Genomic DNA, 8,360 nt, shown 5'->3' on the forward strand with positions numbered 1-8,360 from the left:
ACGCAACACCACCATACCACCATCTCCTTGCAAGTACCTAAGTACCCGCAACTCCATGGTGAAGGCAATGTCACTCCATCACCAACCTCTTTGCACTGCAAGCACTTGCGTACCCACAACACTCCGAAGAAGGCAACGGCGCGCGATGCTCGACTCCACACACCACACCACACCACACCACCGATGGCCAGCCAGCCAGCCAGCCCAACTAAGGGCTAACCCACCAACCAACCACCAATGGCCTAGGCCAGCCGGATCCCACCTTCAAGTCCAAGCACAGCCAAGTGCAAGTACCGCCAAGTGTTCACCAACCGCCCAACACACCACACCACCGATGGCCAGCCAGCCAGCCAGCCCAGCTAAGGGCTAACCAACCAACCAACCACCAATGGCCTAGGCCAGCCGGATCCCACCTTCAAGTCCAAGCACAGCCAAGTGCAAGTACCGCCAAGTGTTCACCAACCAACCATCACACCAGGTCAGCCGGCCGGTACCCACCTTCAAGTGCCATTACCCTCGGGTGCAAGCTCAATCAAGTGTTAACCAACCAACCCGGCCAAGGCAGCCAACAGGCCGGCACCCTACAGCACCGACCCGCCATCACCACCTCAACCGTTGACCATGCAAGTGGCCTCGGACAACAGGTGACACCCGAAGTACATCCGAAGAACGTATATCAAGTGTTTGCTCACCAAGTCCTCAACCAACCCCAAGTACCCGGAGGTACCCAGAGTGTTGGATCCGCAAACCCGTCCCGGCACTCCAAGTCCTTGCGAACCCAAAGTGTTTGCCCGGTAGGGCCATTGAATCACAACGCTTGCTAACCATGCAAGTGGTCTCGGACAACAGGTGACACCCGAAGTACATCCGGAGAGTGTATATCAAGTGTTTGTTCACCAAGTCCTCAACCAACCCCAAGTACCCGGAGGTACCCAGAGTGTTGGATCCGCCAACCCGTCCCGGCACTCTAAGTCCTTGCGAACCCAAAGTGTTTGCCCGGTTGGGCCATTAGATCACAACGCTTGCTAACCATGCAAGTGGTCTGGAGTATAGGTGATACTGACATACCACCGAGATGGTACATCTAGTATTGGGTCACCAAAACCAAACCAACCCCAAGTATCAACCCGGCATACTCAGAGTGATGGATCCGCCAACCCGTCCCGGCACTCCAAGTCCTTGACGAACCGAAAGTGTTTGCCCGGTAAGGCCATTAGATCACAACGCTTGCTACCCCACGGCGAGCTAAACATGCAAGTGGTCTTAGGCAACAGGTGACACCCGAAATTCATCCGAAGATGGAATATCAAGTGTTTAATCACCAAGCCAGCATCCAAACACCAAGTACCCCGGGAGGACCCGATGCGTTGCGACCATCTCCAAGTTCTTGACGAACCCGCAGTGAAAGGCGGTAAGGCCTCTGGGCCGCAACGCTCGCATGTGTTAACCCGCAAACACCACTGACCGGTCGGTCCACCGCAAGGGTGGGTCCAACTAGTCCACACACGGTATGCCGCATGTGCCCCCCGGGGGGAGCACACCGCACACAACCACCAAGCATGGGTCGCCTGAAAGGATCGAAATGTACATCTCTCTTCAATGCGTAGCGCCCAGCCTGCAAACCCGTCGTTTTCGGGTGGTCTTAGGAGTCGAAACTATTCTTGGAAGATCGGCAAGCACAACGCCTTTTCCCACTTCAGGTACTTCGGCGAGCGCACTCGCGATAGGCTCAGTTTGAGGGTTTCCAATAAATGGAAAGAGTCTATAGAAGACTCAATCCGGTCTCGTGATGTTATTAGCCATCTAGCTAACGACTCCTATACATATACTACCAGCCTGGTTCGGTTACGACCTTAGAGGCGTTCAGGCATAATCCGACGGACGTAGCGTCATACCAAAGTCCGCTCGGACTAGTATTGAGCCATTGGTCCGTACCTGTGGTTCCTCTCGTACTGCACAGGAATTCCATTGAGATAGTACTTGCACACCAGTAGGGTAAAACTAACCTGTCTCACGACGGTCTAAACCCAGCTCACGTTCCCTTGAAAGGGTGAACAATCCTACGCTTTGTGAATTTTGCTTCGCAATGATAGGAAGAGCCGACATCGAAGGATCAAAAAGCCACGTCGCTATGAACGCTTGGCGGCCACAAGCCAGTTATCCCTGTGGAGTGAGCTGTCAAACGCTGTAGCGTCAACACGTGCTGAGCGTCGCTCCGTGTTTTTTGCAAAAATTTCGCGTAAAAAGTTAATAGAACCCGGAAAAGTTAATTCAAATCGATAAAACAAGTGACCATCTACCGATTAGTAGTGAAAACCGCGCTGAAATCATCGATTTCAACAAATAAATCGGTGAAAAGTGTTTGTTTACATTTTGTATGGGGAATAGCCGTACCTCAAAAAAAGTGTAAAAAGTGCTCGGAACCCGTGTTTTTCACCGTTAAATGTTAGTTTTGGTGACAATAAGACGTTCTCCGGTGAAAACCGCATCGAAATCGGTTGATTTGGCACCGAAAAAAGTGAAACCAAGTTTTGTTGACTTTTTTGTATGGAAAGTGGCAATATCCGAAAAACGGTAAAAAAGTGCAAGAAGCAGTGAAATATCGTCGGGAATAGTTAGCGGCGGTGCCAATTAGAGGTGCTCCGTCGAAAACCGCATCGAAATCGGATTAAAATTGGCCAAAAACAATTTAATTCAAAATCGACACATTTTTTGTCCCGGGGCGTAGCCCCATTTGGGACTCCGTGTTTTTAACACCCAAAAGTGTCCGGATCTTGGCCGGGTGTGGTTTTTTCGCTAGTTCTCGGCACAGTGCATCGAAAGTGAGTGAAAACCGCACGCAAATCGGTGAATTAGTGATAAAAATAGCGTGGAAACACCGAAAAACGCAGTTTCGAAAAATGGGTGTTAAAGGGTGTATAAAGTGGTCCGATTTTGTCGATTTTACACTCTTTGCCACCCAAAATCGGAAAAATATTTTTCTTGGCTACAAAAACTAAAAAAGTGGTAAAAAAGTGGTGTTATTCTGTTAGAGGAGTGAATTTACTATTTTTTAAAAATAATACGCGAGTCAGTGCATGTGTTTTTCATAGTGAAAAAGTGAAAAATAGTGAAAAACACGAAATCGGCGACAGTTACGACATTTGGAGGCGTGTTTACGGTCGCAGGGTTGAGGAATCGATGTGGCTCCGTCCGGGAAGATCCATTCTCTCAAACCAGATCGAGTTCGAATCGGCAGTTGGCGCTGGAAGCTTAAAACGGCCGTTTTTTCAATTTGGCCGTTAATCCGAAATAACCGTTGGAATTGACCGTTATAACTCCTACCAGGCGGCAACACGGACGACACTTGCACCGAAATTGCCTACTCTACGGCGCCGGGATTGCCTACTTCACGGCACCTGCAATCCGTGAAGTGTCCCCGCTAAGAAATTGCCTACTCCACGGCGCCAGGATTGCCTACTTCACGGCACCCACAATCCACCAAGTGTCTCCGCTAAGCTGATTGCCCACTTTGCGGCGCCTTCCAGAAAGTGTCTCCGGTTTGTAGCCCAGGGAACGCTGAGCAACTAGAGATTGCCTACTGCACGGCGCCTCCAGTCAGTAAAGTGTCCCCGCTCTTTCGCCCTGGGAACACCAAGCAAGTTCGGACTGCCTACCTTACGGCGCTTTCTAACTAAATAGTGTCTCCGGTGCAAGAAAATTCGGGCAGCTGCTGGAAATACGCGGAAGCAGCGAAAAAAGAGCTTTTTGACGAGCGGTAAGTGATTGCACCCGGACAGATTTTGTGCATCCGCAGCCCCTCGACCCCCCCACCTCCCTCCTCCCCCCCCCCCCACAAGCCGAATCCCTTCCCCCCTTGCCCACGACTGCTCGGGAAACGGGCGATTTTTCGGCATTTGTCGGCATTTTTGGCGTTGGGGATTTTCGACGAAGCAGCTAGGGAATGGAGCAGGCATCGGGGGTGCCTTCGACGCGTAAGTCGGCCAGGCTCCGGTCCACCTGTGATGCTCCCGCACCATCGACGGAGGACGACAGGGACGAAGCAACGACATCATCATCACCATCGGCTGCGCTGTCGTTGACTCGGCCGCGAAAGGGAGGCAGTATCGCGCCATCGACAGCGGCGCCCACTCGGCCAATGGTAGTGCTGCAGCGAATGGCCCTGCAAGTCAGTGATATGGAGTTGTCCGAGGAGAGCGAAGAGGACGAGATGAACTCAACCGTCGTCCAGCAGGTGGCCGAAGTCCCGCAGCAGGAGCCGACTATCGCAAGCCTCAGCAGCGAGTTGAGGGAGCTCCGGGCAACCGTCGAGACTCTCCTCGCTAAGGTTAGCGAGATGGAGACGGGCCGGGCGACGGCAAAGAATGGCGACGCGGAGCTGAAGACAAAGCTGAAGTTGTTGTCTCGTGAAAATCAGGAGCTGAAGCGAGACAACATTAGCCTTCGTGAGCGTGCGGCAGCCAGCGAAAGAGAACTTATGCTGCTCCAAAGTGGACTCCACTCGATGGGAGAGTTGGCGGTAGCTACGCAGCAGCAACAACAACATGTCGTCGACTCCAGTGCTGTTGGGCAAAGCCAGCATCCACCTGGCGACACTCCCAAACGAAAGCGGACCCGGGCAAGGCGCGGCAAGAAAAAAGAGGGCGAACCGACGGGCATGAACGAAGTCATCACGCCTGATGTCCCCGAGATCCCGGTCGAGGCCGTCTTGTCCCAGGCCATGGCTCCAGAAAAGCCAAAACCGAAGGTAAAGAAAGCAGCGGCTGTGGCAACCAAGGTGCATGCGCAACCAGCATCCTTTGCTAAAGTCGTGGCCAAGGGAGACAAGAGAGCAGCACCACAGAAAGCGGGAAAGAGCGCTGCTAAAATGGAGAGGCCTGCGGTGATCGTCCTCGAGGCCAACGAGGGCAAGGCCTTCCTCGACACATACAAGGCAGTGCGTTCCAAGACCAATGTGGATCAGTTCGTGGCGAGGGTTTGCCGCACAGGGGAGCGGAAGCTGTCGCTGTGGCTGAAGCCGAACACGGACTGCGAGAGTGTGCTGGCCGATGTCAGCGAAGCCATCAAGAAGGATGGAGTGGCCCACCTCCTTGTCGACAAGCAGACGGCCGCGATCACAGGAATCGACATGCTGGCGACTGTCGACGACTTGATTTCGGCGATTAAGCGACAGGCGGGGCTGACGGTTCCGGGCGAGGCAGTTCGGATGTGGCGGCGGTACGACGGGCTGCAGAAAGCCCATATCAAGCTGCCGCGCGGGCAGTGCCAGCTTCTCGACGGTCTCCGGGTCACCATAGGGAACACGAGTTGCGTCGTGCAGGCGCTCGCATCGGTCCCTGCAGGAGAGCAGCTCTGCTACCGCTGCTTTGGCAAGGGGCACCGCTCTCGCGAGTGCACCGGCCCTGACTACTCCAAGTGCTGCTTCCGGTGCGGATCGAAGCAGCACAAGGCCAAGGAGTGCAGCTCGGGCCCCAAGTGCCTTACGTGTTCCGGACAACATCAGACAGGTTCACCGGTTTGCAGCGGAAGTAGCCAGCCGTCATGTTCCCGCTAGTTTCGAACACCACTGTTAGAGGGCGTGACGCTGGGTTGAAGATTCTCCAGATCAACTTGGCGCGCAGCAGGGTAGCACAAGATCTCATGCTCCAGACCGCACGGGAGCAAAGGATCGACATTGTGCTGGCGTCGGAGATCTACCGTGTTCCACCCAATAACGGGAACTGGGCGGTGGACTCGACAGCGAAGGCAGCTGTTATTACGACCGGAGCCTTGCCCATACAGCGAGTCTGGGCAAGTAGGGTAGGACTGGTGTCGGTCCAGGTGGCAGGGGTGACCTTCATCTCTTGCTACGCCCCACCAACACCGGGATGGACGGACGAGGACTACCAGCGGCTGCTCGACGAGATCGATATCGAGGCCAGAGCACACCCCCTCGTAGTCTTGGCGGGCGACTTCAATGCCTGGCACGTGCGATGGGGCAGCGCGAGGACGAAGCCGCGTGGTGAAGATCTCGCCGAGGTCGTCGACCAGCTCGACCTGGCGATCTTGAACCGCGGCAGTGTGCCCACGTTCGTCGGCAACGGCAGTGCTACTGAAAGTGTGGTCGACGTGTCCTTCGCCAGTCCGGCCATTGAACCCGGTAACGACTGGCGGGTGCTCGACACTTTCACCAACAGTGACCACAGATACGTGAGATTCAGCGTATCCGCGACACCAGTCAGCAGCGCTTCACCACATCAGCAGAGGCAACCGCAACAACAGCACCAGCATCGCGACCGGCAGCGACAACGCGAGCAGATTGGACCGAGATGGAAGTTGCGTCAATTCCATCCCGAAGCCTTCCAGATCGCGCTCCAGGCTTCCGGGTTTGCCGAAGCGGCTGTATCACCGGCGACTCTCACCGCTGGACTTACTAGAGCCTGCGATGAGGTGATGCAGAGGGCACCGCCAGCGCAGTTTTTGGTGAGACCGGAAATGTACTGGTGGACGCAGGAAATCGGCCTTCTCAGGGAGCAGTGCAAGTCATCTGAGGATGCGATTTTGACCGCCGGAACCGGTGCACAGCGAGAGTTGGCCAGAGAACGGCACAGGAGCTGTAAGAAGGAACTCGCCCGTGCCATCAAGGCAAGCAAGGACCGTAGCTTTGATGAGATGATTGCGGAAGCTGAGGACAACGTCTTCGGCACTGCCTACAAGGTAGTAACGTCACGCCTCAAGGGTAGCCGCGTCCCCCCGGAGCGAGATCCTGCGATTCTACAGCACGTCGTGTCGGAACTCTTCCCGGATCATGGCACTTTTGAGTGGCCTGCACCGGATCTGGTCGATTGGGGGCAGACAACGCAGGAGCCAGTGAGGGAGGTGTCGGATGAGGAGCTCTTGGCGATCGCGGCGCGGATGGTGCCCACTAAGGCCCCGGGACCCGATGGCATCATCAATGCGGCACTGAGGGTCGCTGTTCGCGAGCACACGGAGACGTTTCGCCGCGTGTTCCAGGAGTGCTTCGATCAATGCACCTTTCCCGCTGACTGGAAGCGACAACGACTTGCTTTGCTACCCAAGTCCGGAAGACCTCAGGGCGATCCGTCATCCTTTCGGCCTCTTGGGATGCTCGACGGATCAGGCAAGATCTTGGAGCGGCTGATCTTGGATCGCCTAAATGAACACCTGGAAGACCCAGATCACCCTCGCCTGTCGCCGTCTCAGTATGGATTCAGAAAGGGCAGGTCTACAATTCAGGCGATTGAACGTGTTAAGGAGGCCGGCCAGCGCGCGATGGCCCACCGAATGACGGATCGGAGGGCTAACAAGTGTCTGATGGTGGTGTCATTGGATGTACGCAATGCATTTAACACGGCGAGCTGGCGGTCCATCGCCAAAGCACTGCAAGAAAAGCACGTTCCGGCATGCCTGCAGCGGATACTGGAAAGCTGGTTTCGGGGACGGCTACTGGTTTATGAGACGTCGGACGGTCCGGTCACCCGGGAATTGTCGGCGGGAGTCCCACAGGGTTCCATACTTGGTCCGACGCTGTGGAACACCATGTATGACGCCGTCCTGTCCATCGACATGCCCGCCGGTGTAGAGCTCGTCGCCTTCGCTGACGACCTCGTGCTCCTGGCACCAGGACCCACGCCAGCACTGGCCGCGAGTTTGGCGGAGGAGTCTGTGAATAGGGTTGTGGCCTGGATGCGCGAACATCAGCTGGAGCTCGCCGCAGCTAAGACGGATATTGTGATGGTGTCGAAGAAGAAGAAGGATTACAAGAACATCCCGGTTAACATCAACGGAGTTCTTCTTCGTTCGGCAACCGACATCAAATATCTAGGCGTCCGTATCAAACACAATCTTAAGTGGTCAGAGCACGTCAAGCAAGTCACTCAAAAGGCTTCTCGAGTAGCGACAGCACTTGCACTGTTGATGCGACGGCACAGTGGGCCAAAGTGCAAGAAGCGTCGCCTCCTGGTTTCGGTCGTCAACAGCATCCTCCGCTACGGTGCACCGGTGTGGCACGAGGGTGTTGAAACCAGGGAGGAGCAACGGCTGCTTGAGAGGGTCCAGAAGAGGGTTGTGGTCGGAGCATCCTTCGCATTCCGGACAATCTCATACGACGCTGCCGCAGTGATAGCGGGTACCATCCCAATAGCGCTGTTGGTAAAAGAGGACGCACGCTACTACCATCGTAGAGTGAACGCCGACCCTGGGGGTCTGTCGGCTAAAGAGATGCGGGAGCAGGAGCGTCTCGCCACATACCACCAGTGGCAGGACAAGTGGGACGAGGTTGGCAGAACGGGAGGACGGTTCGCCCGATGGACCCGGCGAGTTCTCCCCGACCCAGCTGCGTGGCACCAAAGGAAACACGG

This window comes from Anopheles coustani, assembly GCF_943734705.1.
Source record: "Anopheles coustani chromosome X unlocalized genomic scaffold, idAnoCousDA_361_x.2 X_unloc_2, whole genome shotgun sequence".
Classification (NCBI taxonomy): Eukaryota; Metazoa; Arthropoda; class Insecta; order Diptera; family Culicidae; genus Anopheles; species Anopheles coustani.